We start from the raw sequence: 17,937 nt of genomic DNA, 5'->3' as shown, positions 1-17,937 counted from the left end.
ACTGTCTTTGAGTGTTCCGCTTTACAGTTTGGAAGGACAAAGGACTGGCTGATTCTGCCGCCTCAGTAAATATGCTGCTTCTATCTGAGTCAACAGACCGCAGAGCTTTACTGGACAAAGGCATTACACATTTAGACATGTCATGTAAGACCCCCGCCCCAGAGGCCCCCCAGATTCCAAAGAGAATTCCCTAGATAAAAAAGAAGGCGTAAGCCTTGGGTTGAGTTTCTTCACGCAGATATTCTACAGAGGCGGGCAGAGTGCCAGGACGTCTGACAGGCTGTGTCAAGCAAAGCTGAGATCTCCTCCTTACAGGGCATGTAATCTGTTGGTGGAAACCTTCAGTGTTCCTAGAGTCATACTGGATTGTAAAGCTGAAATTCTGCGGCATTGTCTCAGGTGTCGGAAGCACAGACGTCAGCCCCCAACCCACAGCCCAGTCTGAGTCCCACAGCCCAGAATCTTGGAAACCAGGGTGAGGCTTTGTATTCACATTAGGAAAGACATTTTAAAAATAAGGAAGTGTTTATTTTTTAAACTGAGGAAACACTGTTCGAGTTTTGGTTTGAGAATTTAATTCTGATGGCAGAATGGGTGATATGTCAAAGGTAAAAAGAATAAAGCTTCCATCTGCTCATTGCCACCTGATGTCCCTGTGTGCTGGTACCCTGATGACAGATCATCAGATGGATGAGCAGGTAAGCCACCAGAGGCTCAAAACAGCTCCACTAAACTAGACTCAAACAAAATGAATGTTCGCGCAGACAGGAAGCACAACTCAACCCACCCCATGGACACAGAGACCTTCCCACTGACATAGTCAGATACCCCCTTACCTGACAGCCCAGAGGGATGCACACAACGTTTACTTCTTCCTCCCTGCCACCCTGCTTTGCTGATCCTTCTAGAACCTCCATCATTCTTCTCGCCCTTCTTACCTGTTTCTTTCTGTTGCTCCTAACCAGCTGCAGTATTTTCGTGCTTTCCCATATACTTCTCTCTCTACCGTTTCTCTAGGGATTGACATCCACCATTGAGACCTTTAATAGTTCAACATGCCGGCAATATCAACTTGAATTCCCTTCCTGACTTTAACAGCCAATTTCTTGCTATATTTCAATCAAGTCAAAATACTGCTTAAAACCTTAAATCTGGTTTCTATTTTTGATTCTCTGCTTTATGTCATCTTATCAAAGATTTAGTCTCTAGTTTCTCTCTCTCTCTCTCTCTCTCTCTCTCTCTCTCTCTCTCTCTCTCCCCCACCCCCATTTCCCCCCCTCCCCCCTCTGTGTGCATGTACACACATAACTGAAGGTGCCCGTGGAGACCAGAAGAGGGTGCCATATTTCTTAGCCCTGAATTGTGAGCCATCAGACATACACACAGGGGCCAGAAACCAAACCTGGACCCTCTGTAAGATCACCAGGTGCTCTTCACTGCTCAGTCATTCCTCCAACCCCACACCATCAATTTTAGTCACAGTACCATTCCATATTGGTTCCCTACTGCCACTCATGCTCTAGATTTTATTTAACACATAAACAAACTCAGGTCGTGCATGGCATGTTTGAAATCTGCTAGGCTGCTTTGGAGTAAAATCCCAAATTCCAACTGGGACCTTCGGCCAAGTGATTGGCAGCCTGCTGTGCCTCAGTCATTTGGTTCTGTTTCTTTAACCCCATTCCGGCCTCTGTGGATTCCTCATCACTTCTGAACTGAGGAACAAGCCCAGTGGGGTTGTGGGTAACGTGTTCTCTACGAAGAATGCCCAGCCAGAGGCTGACTGGGACCTTTCTTCAAATACATTTGCGTGAACATCTTACGGAGTGCTCTTTAGAGAGCAGTGAGCCTCCCTTCTCTGTCTTCTCATTTGTTTTTCTTCATGAAGTTTGTCACACTACAATCTCCACCTCGTACTGCAGGTGTATTTGCATACTAGTTTCTTGTTATCTCTCTTCCATGAAGATTTGACAGTGAGTGCTTTTATTATTACTCCATGAAACAATATGCCTTGCAGGCATGCAATATAAAGTATCTTTGAATAAAAATAAATAATAAATAAATAAAATTACATTTAAAATAAACTGCTGAGAATTTGAATATTTGCATATAGTGACTATCCAAAATATGATTGATTTCTAGCATCAATTTACCTATGTATAACTATGTTTAACTCTCAACGTTTTCTTCAGTTGAAAAACAGTGATCTGCTCTGTACTTTAGAGAATAATGAAACTTGGACATCTTTGGAGGTCCCCACAGATTCCACAGACTGGAGGTGTGTCCAAGAAGTGTAACCTATGGCTTCAGACTCCTTTCCGCAAGGTCTTCTGAAAACGATTTGAGGACAGCAAGCAGTGCTTGACAGAATTGTGTATTCTCCTTGTTACCTAAAAAGCTCTTGGCATAACAATCCGGTCGGGTCTTGGGGAATGTGATTGGGATTGAGTCAGAAAATGCATGCACCACTGTGTCTGAAGCAGAAACTCAGGCCGTGACCTTGAACACACCCTTGACCTTTTCAGTGTTTGCCTCTATAAACTAGCAGTCTCTAAGCATGCATCCGAAACAGTGGGATGCCAGTGATTAATGGTTACTGTCCACAAAGAATTGTCTATGTGCTAAATAATATTATAATTGCTAACACCCCTGGAATTCTGCTTCAGAACATTGGTTGTGGGTAGAAACCTAGTCAAAGCTATCTTAGAGTCCTGAATCTTTAACCCTGGTCTTAACACAGCGTTCCCACTGCCTGCAGCCTAAACAATGTGTTTGAAGAGTTTAGCTAGTGAATCTTTGTGAAATATTCAAATCTCTGCCTTTAAAGTTATGCCTTAAATGAGAAGTGAAGTTATTTATCCAGAAAACACTAACAGCCCATGGGAGCAGCTGTAGCTTTAATAATCTTGATCTTTGGTCTTCAAACTCTAGGGTGACTGCTGTTAGTTTTCTGAATATATGGTGGGGCCAGATTTCACAAGGGCAGCAGAATTCCTGACTACTTCCTGCCCAATGGGTATAACATGAAGATATGGCAAAAAAAAAAAAAAAACCAACAAGCAAAAAACAAAACAAAACAAAAAACAACTGGGACCCACTGATTGTAAAATGTGCCATTAAAAGCAAAAGTGATCTAGAAATTCAGTGACGGCTCTGAATGAACTTAAAGTAAATCACTGTGGCGCTGCCCTCTGCAATGAGTGTCTCCATGCAAAGGCTATGTAAAGAATCTCACAGAAAATGATCAGGAGTCATTCCCTTGGCTAGTTCTTGGTTGTTTCCTGGATCACAAGGAGTACATTTGACCCTGGAAACAGAGGAGTAAAGATACAAACACAAACATAATAAAATACTGACAGAGCTCATCCAAGAGGGGACATGAAACACTGGAGTTAGAAGAGGACTTAGTCTCTTCTTGATTTAAAAAGTGCCAAGTATAGTGGCTAAGGAACTAAGCCTAAATCAAACTGCCCAAGTCAAGCTCTACCACTATCATTTATTCATTGTGTGGTTTGGGACAGGTCACTTAACTTTTCCTCCATTAATTTCTTCCTTACACGTTGGAGATCATAATTAAATCGAGTTTGTTTGGTTGCTGGGATGATTAAACTGTTTTGTGTGTATAAAATGTCTAGAAGAAAAAATGTTAAATGATTATTAAATACTGTATTTAAAATAGCTTGTCTCTCCCTGGTGGTGACACCACCAGTATTTTAGTGAAATCTAAATTGGAATGAGTATAGAATGTCCAAGGGTCACGGACAGTGTTAAGCTCTTGTGCATATTCCTGGAATCTCAGCTCTCTAGAGACAGGAGAATGGAGAGTTGAAAGTAGCCCAGACTCCATGGTGACCTCCGGCCTCTGAAATGTTCCCAGTGAGGTTAAATACTGGTTCTGTGGGTTTTTGTTTTGTTTTATTTTTTGTTTTTCAGAAATTTTACTGTTTGGAAGCTTCATGAGCATGGACCTTACCTTTCTGCTCTTCCGATCCTCAGGTGGGAAGAGGAGGCTGTGTGTACCTTTTGCTGTTGTAATAAAGGGTTAAGCCACTTAAATGCTTTTCAGAGAGCACAGACTCCATCAATAAGTAGATAATATCACTACTTCTAATATGAAAAATATAGTAACGGAGAGCCAAGCTTCTGAGAAATTAGGAGCAGTCAGTTTAAATCTTTTAAAGTACAAAATGGTTCCTCCTCGGTAAACACAAATGACTTTAAGAATAAATCAACTAAGCATCTTTAGGTTAGGTGTTTCTAAGTCCACAGCCAGTGTACCAGCAGACAGTGGGTGAAAGGTGCTCCCTTTCTGAGCTTTCTTTTTGGTCATGAACACTTTAACTTTGCGTTGCACCTTCAGACAAGGCCCACAGCCTTCCCAAGCTGTCACCTGGGGGGAGCTAAAACTCCATGGAGAAGGACATGAACATAGACAGACAGACAGACAGCCTGGTGAATGGTTTGGTTCTGAGAGCACCTGCATCTTGTTCACAGAGAAGTTAGATTGTCCACTGTCTCCCAGTGATCTGTCCCAACTCATGAGAGTGCTGTGTACTGACAAGCGAGGCCTAAGTTTGGGGAGATGCTTAGGTTCTGTGGTCTCACAAGCAGAGTTTCTGGAATGTTCCCTTCTCACCTTGGCATTGACAGCAAATGGATACTCCATTTTCTGTGCTACTATGCTGCTCTTTCTTAAATTCTTGTTTACCACTACCGTGTCTCAGGTCACACTGGCCACCCCCACCTGTCCTAACACAGACCTAGGGAGGGACAGACCTGGGACAAACAGACCTGGGTCTATGCTCCCAGTCCAGTCAGAGAAGTTTATGTGTTGGAGATGAAACCTGGGATTCTCTGTGGTCTATGGACTGAGACGCATCAGGTCTCTTTACTGTTTTCCAGCTGACAGTGGTTATGAATCACCTGCATCTCCCAAACGACCCAGTGAAAATGCGCAAGGACTCATTAATCCATTATTTACTCTTTTCCTGGTGGAGCTAGACCGATGAAGCAGCTGCCTCCATAAGAAGAAGCCTGCAGAAGTCAATTAAGGTAAAAGCTAAAGTTAGGAACGACTGTGAACATTTCCTTTAAACCCTATCTCTACAGAATTTTCCATGTTATTGTACAGCAGTGATTTTTAGGTGAGTGTGGTTCTGTACCTAAACCTTGGCCCACACCCTGCATCCCATATGGCACTCTCAGAGCACTTTCTTACAGAGACGGCGCTTGCACATAGAGAGGCCTCGTGGAATGTACTCTGAACTCTGTGCAATCACCCTCAAGAATGGCCCAATAGCCATTCTCATTTCCAGGCAAGAAGAAGTTAACAATGTTTTGAACAAACACCCAATATCTTGCACACATGCGTGCACATGTGTGTGCACACACACACACTCACACACACATACACATACACACATACACACACACACACACACACACACACACACAAACACACAATCTAAGTGAGCAACCATAATTCATTTTTAACAGTGTTTTGGTTTTGCTTCTCAGATTCAGGCAGAATGTAGATTCCTTCCAAGAAGGGCTCATAAGAGACATTGTGTCTTCCTCAAGGTGTGGCTGTTACAGGTTTTCTGAACAGGGTTTATTAATCAATTTGAGTATCTAGAGAGTACTTCCCTACCCTGTAGCAATTTGGACCAGAGACACTGTGGCAGTCATTGAAATATGAGTCACCTGATGGGCTTCAAGTCAAGATGGCACCAGAGGAGGGCAAAGTCAGCATTTTGTCAAGTTCTGGATGCTTAGGGATCTCCAGTTAACGCTTTAGTTTATTGTTTTTACATTTTGTCTTAAAGTTCCTACGCTTCTGCAGGAATTAGACTATCACTTAAAAATAACTGGATTCTCTGTCATTATTATAAATGTTTAAAAATATTATAAACATTAAAATGTTTATAGATGTTTGGGAAAATACTATTGATTAGATTTTTCTTGATCCAAGATTGTGGTTCACCATTAGCTTGATCTGAACCCCGTGGTGGAGACCTTTTCCACTGAGAAAGCAGGGAGTGTTTGTATAGTAGCACGTGTTCAGCTTCATGTTGCTTCAATTATCTTTCTGTGCTTCTCAACATCTTTCCTTGAAAAGAAGTCAGAGTTACTGGGGTACGCAAGCTCCTTAACTCTTCAGGCAGATCTGAGATAGCATCCATCCATGATAAACGTCGGGATGGATCCGCGCTAGGGCAGATGAGACCTGTTGGCACCCTGGAGGCATTTGATCAGAGATAAACATTGGCTGACAGCAACTCCTTTAACTCCCATGACACTTATCTCTGTGATATCTGGAAACAAATAAAATTTAAAAACCAGTACAGACTCTCCCAATTTCTTTAAATTCTGCTGTGAGTGTGCCCATCATGGCAGCGGGGGCATGAGGCAGCTGTTGCAACACATCTGCAGTCAGGAAGCAGAGAGCAATGAATGAAGGTGCTTAACTCCAGGTCTCCTTTGTATGGTCCAGAACACAAGTCCAGGGAACAATGCCACTCACTTTGGGGGGAATCCTCTCACCTCGATTAATCTAATGTTGATGAGTGCTCACAGGTATGCAGTCAACCTGATTTAAAAAATAGCTCAGAGTTGTGCATGGAGGTTTGTCTCCTGGGTAACTGTAGTTCCCATCAGTTTATAATCAGTAATTACCACCACACTCTATTGTTAACTTATCCTCTTCATTTCGTCTTTCACCCATGATTTCATTTATCTCTTTGAACATATTTAATGTATTTGACTAAAGTCTTGGTGGCTAAAAAATGCCATGGCCAAGTCTCTTCAGGAATGCTTCCCATTGATTTTTCTTTCCCTGGAAAGGGATAAACTTATTTTTGTTGTTGTACACTGAATAACTTAAGGAAAGCTAGACATTTTGGGTGCTGGAGAAGGCAATAGTTAAGAGCACTTGCCACTCTTAGAGAGAACCCAGTTCAGTTCCCAGAACCACACAGTGTGACTCACAACTGCCTATAACACAACTCCAGGGGACCCAATGTTCTTTTTCTGGCCTCCACTGATACACACACACACACACACACACACACACACACGTTATTGTGCACTCGCGCACACACACATATGTACATGTGTGCACAGACACAAATGAAAGTAATTTCTATAAAAACCAAACATTTTGAATTTTAGAATGTGACAGCTCTGGGAATCAGATGTTCCTCACATATCAAGTCTTCTCAAAGTTGCCTGTGTTTTGGTGTTGTTGCTATTGTCATAGTAGTTTATTTAATTACTTCTCTAAACTACAAAGTCTGTCTTCTTTGTGCTGAGTGGCCTCTGACGTCCACGTTCCATTTAGTACTGTGAACTGCTAGGGTTTTAAGCATTAGAAAAAAAAAGAAAAGAGAAAACAGCACACTTTCCCAGCCTTTGTACAGTACCTGCATGGGTCGCTGCTTCCAACTGCACAGGGGTATTTATTGGTCCACATGTAGGTCTTGAAAGGGAGCTGAGGGAAAGCCTAACCTCCCTCAGGAGTTTCATCCATGGTGTCTTGTGGAAGCAGCCAAGCTCTCAGTACAATACTTCTTCTCTTAAGAAAATAAACTATTGAGACAGAGGACGCACACACACACACACACACACACACACACACACAAAGGCGATGATGCTTCCTGATCTAAGCTTCTCTCCACTGATACAGCTGGGCTCACTTGAATGTCACGAGGAAGCTGGGGTGGGGATCTGAGTTGACTGGCAGATAGACAAACTGGCCAGGGAGCCATGGCTGTACTCCAAAGGATTTGCACTTCTTCCCCAGGCTAGCTTAAACTTGTTTGGGAGGTAGGCAGAGCTAGTGAAGAGAGGGGGAAATGGGATAAAGACAGAAACAGAAGGACACACAGACAAGCCACGTGCCCTCTCAGATTCTTGCAGTAGGAGAAAAGTTCTGTATCTGGAATTGTCTGCAAAGTGAACCACCTGGGAAAACAATGTTCCAAATGGCTCAGAGTGAAGGCAACTTTGCAGTTCATCAACTACGTGAACTTGCGAATGTTACCTACTAAGCCTGCCAAGTCCTTTGTATTTATGCTGACTGTTCTCAATGAGCATGTTGCTAATATCTAGAGACATTCTAGAAGACTCTTATTTCCCTATAAAAAATACTGGGAAACTCATACTAGAGCATCAATCCTGCTTGCTGTCTGTCTATGTGTATGTAAAATTGTGTGATTTTTATAGTTGCTTGGAAATGGCTGTTTCAGGGTTAATTTCCAAGTTCTCAGTATTAAAAAGACATCAGATTTTCTTTTTAGCAATAAAATATTCTGTCTTTGATAATTCAGTCTGTCAGTTCTGCCAGGTTTTGCACTGGTGCGTTCCTTGTGGACAGACATCTCCAGCAGGCTCGAGCAGGTGTTATTTATGAAAGCTAGCAAGACTAATCCTTTGGAGTTTAACTAACACAAGCCATATTCTGTATTAAGTCATCTCCATGTCAGCCTCCTAGAAACTATTCATCTCAGGCAAACTATCAGCTGTTGCTAAGAGAGTCCAAATAATAACCATATCCAGGGAATACTGCAGCCTTTTGCTGAACACCTCCCTGACACCCTGGCTTCTTCTACTAACCGAACATGTTGCATTTGTACAGAAAACATTTGCACAAAGGGTTGGCACAGGAGTTATGGAGCAAGGATATAGGCTCAGTGCTTATGCTAAGTTGCAACAGCAGTTCTGGTCCTAGTTCATTTTTATTGTTCAAAGTTCATGAGTTTGAGAGGCTACATTTTATAATAGGACCTAAATCTGTTTTGTTTGTTATTTATTTGTTTGTTTACCCAAATTTAACCAATATCAAAAATTTAACATAACTGGGGACTAGAAAGATGGGTCAGAAGTTATGAAAGCATTCTTGTTTTTGAAGAGTACTGGAACTGAGCCAGAGTTCAGTTCCCACTACAAACATCAGGCACCTAACTGCCTGTAACTCTAGCTCCAGAGACTCCGATATGTCTTTCTTCCACAGGTACCCGCACTCACATTTACACACCAGTATTCATAGGTACATCCTGACACACAACCCTGAGATCAAAAGAAATCACTTTTAAAAATACCAGTGTACCAAACTGCTAATAAACTCCACGGTGTAACTGACAGAACACATGAATGACAGCTTCCCCCTCAGTGTGCAGCACAGGCTGTCTTCTGATGTTTAAGCCAAGAGAAGCTTTGTGAGTGTAACATCACTGTAATTAGCACAAAGACCCCTGGGCAAAGTCTAAGCCATTGGACCGCCATCAAGAGTGGAACATTTGAACCCTGATCCTTGCCGTGGCCAAACTCAGGTTTGAATTATATGCCAAGACTCGTGGGAGGGAGGAAGGGTCAGTGAAAACATGATGCTTCTACCAAAAGCAGATGCGAGAGGAAGCTCCCAAGGTTACAGAATTCCATTATTAATTTGATTATACTAATAGCCTCGCTACAACTGATGTTTCCATACATTAATTACCCCTCTATGTGTTTCTGCCAAATAACTAAATGGTCGCCTGACTTAAACAATGCTGTTATTCACAGTCTTGGCATAATCAGAAGCTATTGTATTTCCCTGTGAAATGCTGTACAGGTTGTTTATAGTCACCATAACAGACGTGTTTTCCAGCATTTAAGTAATTGTTCTACACTTTGATTTTCCACAGCATCTTGTCCTTTTTGTTGATGTATATGTCAGGGTTAAACTATGAAGAGGCCAGGAAATCCTAGTAAAGGGGGTGTGTACTCAATAAATAGCTGACAGCAGCAGAGTGTCCGTTTCATGGACTGTGTCCTTCCAACAGATCTACTTTAATTTCCTGAGCAAATAAGCAAAAATTTCTTGCTGTAAACCTTATTGGAACTCAGATACAGGGGTCCACGGTTGTGAAGAGTTGTCTCACCAAGAAGGGAGTAACCTCAGACTGCTTCTCTTTTCTCTAGGTCTTCCGTCTAAGGTTCCAGCTACAAGCCCATCTTCCACTGTGTTCAAATCTAAAGGAACTCCCAAGAGCCTGCTGTCTAATGCGAATTAGCCCATCCTTGACTTCGTGACTGAATCATCTACATCACCGGCAAACATCTAAAAATTGCATTTGTAATAATATTTTATTTAAAAACTATAAAGTGTTAAGATTAGGGATAGAGGGATGGCTCAGTGGTTAAGAGAGCTTTCCTCTTCCTGGAGACCAAATTTCAGCTCCTAACTTCTATTCTGGACAACTCACAACCAGTGAGGTTTTCCTGGACCTTTGTGAACCACAGACAGACCCTCCTGTCTCATTTACTGAAAGGGCAAATGGGAGGGTGCATAGAAATACTCTGAACAACATAACATCGGAACAGCAAAACATGTAGCTCTTTACAGAGATTTAAGTGCAGCTCCTCCTCCTCCTTGAGAGGACCTCAGCCGGCCCCACTTGCGTATGCAATACCACCCCCACCCTCCCCCATCTTAAGACCCATGTTTAAACCAGTGTTAAAACATCTTATTAATAAACCCCAGTACTGCTTCAAATCCATCCTGACAGTCTTTCCTGTCTTGCAGTCAAGAAGCCTGGCTTCACAAGAGTAGAGGTCACTGCAGTATTCCAGAGGCTGGGCTCATGTGGCATGGACCTGGGTCTCTGGCTCCTGTTAAGGCTGACAAAGCTGGGTTTAGTCTCTAAGGGGATTTACAATAGGGATCTACAGCAGACATAAATCATGGAATACACACAAGATACTTTAAATAATAACAGTAAATATTTGTATTGCTATGGCAATATAAGCTTAATACTGTTGGTTTTGCATAGAAACTAGCTTCCCTGGTCATATAAATTCTGGTGACTCTTCCGTACAGACTAAGTTGGGTTTTTGTTTGTTTTTTTGTTTTTTCCCCTGGTCAGTCAATTTTTCTTTGAAACTTTGAAAAAAGGCGTGAAGAAAAAAATGCAGTAGATTTCCTTTATAAAATCAAAGACTAGTTGCACTATCTCCCTTTGTCTGTTACCTGAAACTCTTCATTTGAAAAGGAATCTAGTTTAAACATGGTCAAAGTTATTGAATAGCCCAACTTAAAATAAAAATAATAAAACCTTAGCCCATTATTGATGGAAGTTCATGAACCTTGGCAAAACTCTTGTTGACCTATACAAATGTCAAGCTTATTAGGAACCCAAACCAGTTGAGACTCACAGTTCCATGTAAAGATTTCAAAAAGCTCAACAAATAAACATCATTTGTGCAACAGAGGTATTTGATCCTTACCTGTTGCTAAGATTTCCCATTTTCTTGGCTCTTGACCTGATTTCTGTGTTTGACAGCTGGAATTATGTAATTTTCAGTCTGAATTACTTTTATTTATTTTGAAAGTTTACCACAGGGACACATATTTTTTCTTTTAAATGTTTACTTATATTTTTACTTATGTGTATGGGATTATGAGAGTGTGCACTGTGTGTGTGCACGTGCGTGCGTGTCTTTCTTACCCCATTCTGCTCCCGTTCAGGGTAAGTTCTTACACATTTTCTTATCACTGTGGCTTTAATTCTATACATTCTTGTGGGGTGGCATTATTTGGTTTTACTTTTTGAGACAAGGTCTCACGTGGCTGTATAGCCATGCCTGGGATTGATATTTCTTATAGCTCAGGGTACCCTCAGACTTGCAGCAATCCTCCTCCCTCTACATACTCCCTGGCATTGGCATTGTGAGCATATACTATCATGCTTGATTTCAACTTCGTCCATTTTTTATATTATTTTTTAAAGGATTTGTTGTGTGTGTGTGTGTGTGTGTGTGTGTGTGTGTGCGCGCGCGTACGTGCTAGTATATGTGGCATGAGATAAAAATGAGAGCAGTTATGGATGTGACGTCCACAGAGCCTTCAGAAGTCCACCCCACTCCTATGCTGCAGTGATAGAAACAGAGGGTTTCCAGGTAGAAGCCTAGTCTCTTAGGTTTGGGTAAGACTTCTGCTTTTCTGGCTTACCTCCTTTTCAGAAGCCCCTGCCTCTCTTTCATGCTGAACATTACTTTTGTCCAGTTTCAGAAGTGCACATGGAAATCTTAGCTCACCACTCTGCATTTGACTTTAGTCCCTGACCCTAAGAGTTTTGAGATTTTAAGATTGAAGGCAACTGTTTTCTTGTTGTTGAATACAATTCTACAACAGGCTCTTCCCTGAGACCTTGTCCTTAGAGACCTATTTTAATATGGCTGCATGCATAATTGTTGTTCCAGAAAGCATTTATGGGACTGGAAGAGGAATTCTGCCTTAAGGAACATAAAAGTGGTTTTTATCCACACACTAACACTGGGTGGTGTTTTTCTCCATGTTCCCCATTCTGTGGTCTCCAGTGATTGAGTGGGGTGCTAATCACACCTAGCAGTACTTGTCATTCTCCTCTGCGCTCCTTTTCCTCCATATTTTAGCCATCTCCCTGTCATCTGTCGCACTGGCTCATTGGTCACTTGCCTGCTTTATGTATTAGGTTATTTGCCTCTTAAACTTCTGGAGACTCATAAAACATAAATGAGTCCCTCGTCACAGATATGAGCTACAAACACCGCATTTCTTGATGTGGTTTGGAGACTCAATCTGTGAAAGTTGCTTTCTGAACAATGGAAATAATTCAATTTTAATGTCACTTAAATCATGAATACTTTCTTAAGGTGAAATCCTTTCTCTATCTTGAGTATTCATTTAGCTCATACCCAACAACGAATAATGGCTTGATGCTTTTGTTAAGTATAAAAATAGCTGTGGCATGACTTTGTTAGACAATTAGTAAAGATAACAAAGGGTCTTTGGAGGGAGAGACACAGAGTCCATGCCGTTTTACATGGAGCAGTAGTATTGGCTGGGATGACGCCAGGAGGCAGAGAGAGATTTGCACCAGACAACTCAGTTAGGAACTGAGGGTGCCACTTACAGGACATGAGGAAAGACGCAAATGAAGTGGATGCAAACAAAGCCTTAGCGGGAGCTACGGAAGGAAGAGTGAATCCCAAAGAAGTTCAGACCATTTAATTAACAGGGTTTGGTGGCTAAGTGTAGTAGTTGCTATAACAATATATCCAACAAAAGTAACTTAAGGGAAGAAGAATTGTGTCTTCTCATGCTTCTAGAAGGATGCTAGAAGGCTGCCGTGCATTCTAGGAGAGATGGTATAGCCACTGCTCAGATGCCAGTGCTTAGAACTCTTTCGTTTTATTCAGCCCATCAACACTGGATTTTGCAGCCAATAGGATGACTCTTTGTTCCTCAGGCAAACCTCTCCAGGAACTCTTACAGACATGCCTTACCTGCATGGAACCCTCAGGTCACTCCCTGCCCCTGACACAAATTCTAGCATTCTGTGTGCATAGGGGTGGGATGGGGTGACCATGTTTGAAATAAAAAGAGAACCAAGCATTATCCCATTATGTGTTGGGGGTTTCCACACAGGTCATTACTAGACATCTTTTCTCAATACTGTTTACCCAGCTATCTCTAAGGAGGCTATTCACATTATTCTGAATCCTCTTCCTTTTCTGTGCAAATGCCCATGCATCCGGATGGTACTTGGTTTTGTTGTGGTAACAAATCTACATTTAGGAGACTTTCCAGATCACTTGCTTTTCTTTGAAGATGATGATAGTTCTAAAATAATCTGGAGCTGACTTTGCTCATGTATCAATAACAGTCAAGGCTGTGACAGGATTTATTTTGTTTTGGATGGAATAACACACTGAAGTGGCAAAAACAGAAGTCATTAGTGAAATATGTGTCTAGTGAAGAAATTAATTAGTAAATAGGGGACTTTGAGTCATGAGCAGGGAAGTAACACAAGGGCTTCATGCAGGCAAGAGAGGGAACTGACATTATCCAGATAGTGCCAATGTCCCTTAGGACACAAAAGCAACCAAAATATGCTGATCATTAAGCCTCAAACACTGTCAATCCCCAGCCTCAGGGCTAATCATTATCAGGACTCTGGTCACCACAAAGAAAATTTGAGAGAGCTTGTGCAGGAGGTCCGAGGAGTGAGAGCTAAGCATTGAGGTCTCCATCATTACACATCCTCCCTATTAATGACTAGAGGAGTGAATAATTTTATTATTTCCTTAGTGTTACTACAAACTTTATACATGTTCATTTAAAAAATATTAAGTGAAGAGAAACTAGAAAGAGTCATGATCTATGTTGTTTCTTCAATTTCAAACATAGACAACTACAGAAGTCCAGGTACACATTCCAAGAGTTTCTAACTCAACACAGTCTTAAATCCTCCCTCATCCTTCTCTTTGAGAAACATGCCCCAGGTTTAGTTGATGAGAGTTCTGTCTAGTCACTCATACTGGACACCCAGAATTCATTCACATTTTCTTATATTTCCTCAATTAATTTTGTTGACCTGACAAGATTTAAAATCAACTGGTTTTGAGTTATATAAGTTTGAGAGAGCTGAGATTTCTCTGAAGAAGAGGCCAGTCAGAACAATGCTGGCAAAAGGTGTGCATAAGGATGTTATGCCCAAGTTTCAGGGACCCCAAAGACCACAGAGAAGACAATTCTGGTGCAAACACATAAGGGTCTTTATTATGAACTCCAAAGCAAGGACTCTCAAATGCTCACCATCTCAGTGGGTCAGAGTGAGAGCCCTGGGTCTAGGGATGCAAAGTTTTTAACTGTGGTTAGGGTAAGCTTGGGGAATTTTTATAGGGGTCAGCAAGTTAGTATTTTAAAAACTGTATTTCTGGTGTAATGTGTAGGAACCAAACAGGAGGGCAAAACTACCTGACAAACAGGATGGTCAGGTTGTTTATTCTCTGCAGGGTGTCTTAGGTTATCTCTATGTACTTTGATTCTGCTATTATAGGCTGATTGGCTGTTGCTAAGGTGGGCTATCAAAGGACCTTTGCTCAGGTGGACTTTGTGATTTTCTCCCTGGAATTGAAGGTTAGACCCTGGTCTCATAGAAAGTGGAGTTTCTTTGAAAGTAGAGTTGGTTGGGCTTTACAGGGACACATTCATGAAGAGATCATGGGTCTCAGAGGAGCTGGGGGGCATTATCCAGGCAATGCAGTACCTTCCTGTGGCTGATATTTTCTTTTAATTTCTCTTGTTTTATTTTACTGAGACAGGGCCTCCTACAGCCCAGAATGGCAATGCATTTACTGTGCGACTGAGAATGACTTACACTGCTTTCCACCTGGGAAGTGTTGGGCTTACAGGTGTACACCACCATTCCTGATTTATAGGGTACTAGGGATGGAGCTCAGGGAGGTATGCAGGGTGAGCACTCTATCACTCAGCTACATCCCTCCTCCTTTTTTGTGCTGTTGAAAGCAGGAGGTTGGTGCTACTGTAAACACATGTACAGGCCTTGCCTTGCTCAGCTCCAGGGGACATTCACCAGCTCTGGAAAAGGGGCATTCTTAGCCTGTCTGCTCAGGAGTTCTACCATCAAGAATGGCTTACACTTTCAGGACCCTGATACTTTTCTATGGGGCTGTCATTTGATGGTGCAGGGATGCAGTTACCACAACAACCTAATGAGAAACATCACACACACACATTTGGGCCCTTCCATATTGCAATTGGTTCCTTCTCCTAACTTTTGCTTTATTGACTTCAATGTTGTGTTGATCTGGCTCAATGGACAGGAACCTGAACTTAGGAGCAGGAAAGATTTGAACTTCTACCTAAAACTTCTGGCATTCTACAGGAAGCACTCCAGTCAGGGCTTCCACTCTGGGTCTTAGAACAATGCCAGCATCAACATCTGCCTCAGTTTCTCAAGGGGGTTCTTAGTGATTCTGTCAGGGTGGAGGCCTTCTCACCCTGGCCTGTGCTTCTGCCTGAGCTGGATAGAGGCAGAGGTGAGAGGACCCAAGGGCGAGATCAAGAGGAGGAAGACGGAGAGACAGAAACAGTCTGAGATCCAAAGAGTCCAAACACTGTTTGGTTTGGCCTTCAGACATGGAAGCCCAGCAACAGGAAATGTCAGCTTATAAAACCTTCACGTGGCATTATCTGCTGACAGATATTAGACCCCCTTGGCAGGAATCTCAAGATCACCCCAGGGATAGAAAACAAAACGAACCAATATGAATGTCTAGATACACTTCAAGACTTACCGGGCGGGTCAGCTTGGCATGCTGGCACCAGGATTAATCTGATTATTTTGGCACTGGTTAGACAGTGCAGGAGGAAAGATCTTCTCTATCTCTGACACCAATTCTCAAATCCAGTGGTCATGGTGCAGGCTAGGGGCTGTTGCGTGGATGAGAAGCAGGCAGCCTGCATGGAGGACTAAAGAACTCATCAAAAGAAAATAACCACTGTTGGTCTACAGCGACCACTCTAAATGCAGAGTTTCTTGCTAGAGAGGATCTACCCTGAAATGTGGTTGCTAGCATGGAGTTTCTAAGAAGGGCCATTTCCCAGACCTGTCACAACGGTGAGTGTGTTTTCATTTCTCAGAGTTAGGGGACTGCTCTTCGCTGGAAATTGAGCCTGTGAGGGGAGACTGCACCGATGTCCTTAGCCCTCTCTACCACTTTCTGACACTATCAGAATTTTAGTTTCCTCTTTTGTGTGGAAATATCGTCCTTGGTACTAGTCACAAGGCGCCATGGTGCTTCATCCACCCCTCTAAAGATGCATCCAACTGTTTCTCCTCTGTCTGCTTTTGCTTTTTGCCTCACTCAATACAGCATCAGTGGTCAACTTTTACGGCACCTGAAGCTCTGCTGCTCTTAAAGCCAATGTCTCCAGGGAGAGATAGCTTTAATTGTCAAGTTGACACAACCTAGAATCAACTTGGAATAGAGTATCAGTGAGGGATGGCCTATGGCCATTTCTGTGAGGGATTCTCTTGATTGCCTTGATGTGGGCATCCAGCTAAGCACTGAGCATGTAAGCTCCATTTCTCTCGATGGCCGATGGGATGTGGCTAGGTATCTTTAGCTCCCACTGCTGTGAACTTCCCTGCAGTGATGGCCTGGAGTTGTGAGTCAAAGTAAATTCTATCTTCTAAACTTCTTTCTCCCAAGGTATGTCATCACAGCAAGAGAAACAAAATTAGGAGCCACACCACAAAAGCTTCTTTACACATAGCAAAGCACATGGTACCCAAGGCGTCAGACACATGGCAGCCCTGGGGAGCAGGCTTCAGTCCCCAGCATTACTCACAGCTCCAATGTTCTTCCTTGGGTCTGCCCATTTGACACATCCTAGGGAAGCCAGGCCATGCAGATTTAGTCATCCAGAAGCCTACAGAAATCTAGAAATGGATAGAGGACCATGGGGCCTCTGTGATGAAGAAGAGATTTGTAGCTTCAGTCCTACCCTGCATACCTGCAGAACTCCCTCTGACCCACTGAGTCCTGTGAACGGTGCCAACTGGAGAAGTTCTCACAAACATCCTGTTCCACTGGGATTTTGTCACTGCTTCAGAAGATCTCCTTAGCCCCAGCTGCCCTCAGCAATGCCATCTCGCCCTCCATGAATTCTTCTATTTTAACAAGCCTGCCAATCTGCTTTATTGGACTATAGTCATGTCCATAATTTCACTCAAATAAATACATTTCCTTATTTTATATATACACAGTGTATTTGTTCCCTGTCACTACCACAGACCCTGGGCCTTGAAAGTTATTTGCAAACCCATTTCTAATATAGGCTCAAAAGAGCCAAGTTCAAAGCTAAAAAATAAAAAAATAAATAAAAAAACACTGTTGATTTTATCCTGAATTCTCACTTATGGCATGAAAGGAAATACGTCCATCAAATAGCTGTGATCCACAATGCCTAAGGATAAAATGAGAATAAAACATGAACATAGCAACCGGAAACAGTGGGCCAAAGGAGATGGATCAAACAACTTGTAGCTACTGCTGGGAACCCATTCAGATGACTGAGACAGAGAAAATTCAAAGGGTGAATTCAAG

Source organism: Rattus norvegicus, chromosome 2 (assembly GCF_021556685.1).
Source record: "Rattus norvegicus strain SHRSP/BbbUtx chromosome 2, alternate assembly SHRSP_T2T, whole genome shotgun sequence".
Taxonomy (NCBI): domain Eukaryota; kingdom Metazoa; phylum Chordata; class Mammalia; order Rodentia; family Muridae; genus Rattus; species Rattus norvegicus.
This window is presented reverse-complemented; position numbering follows the sequence as displayed.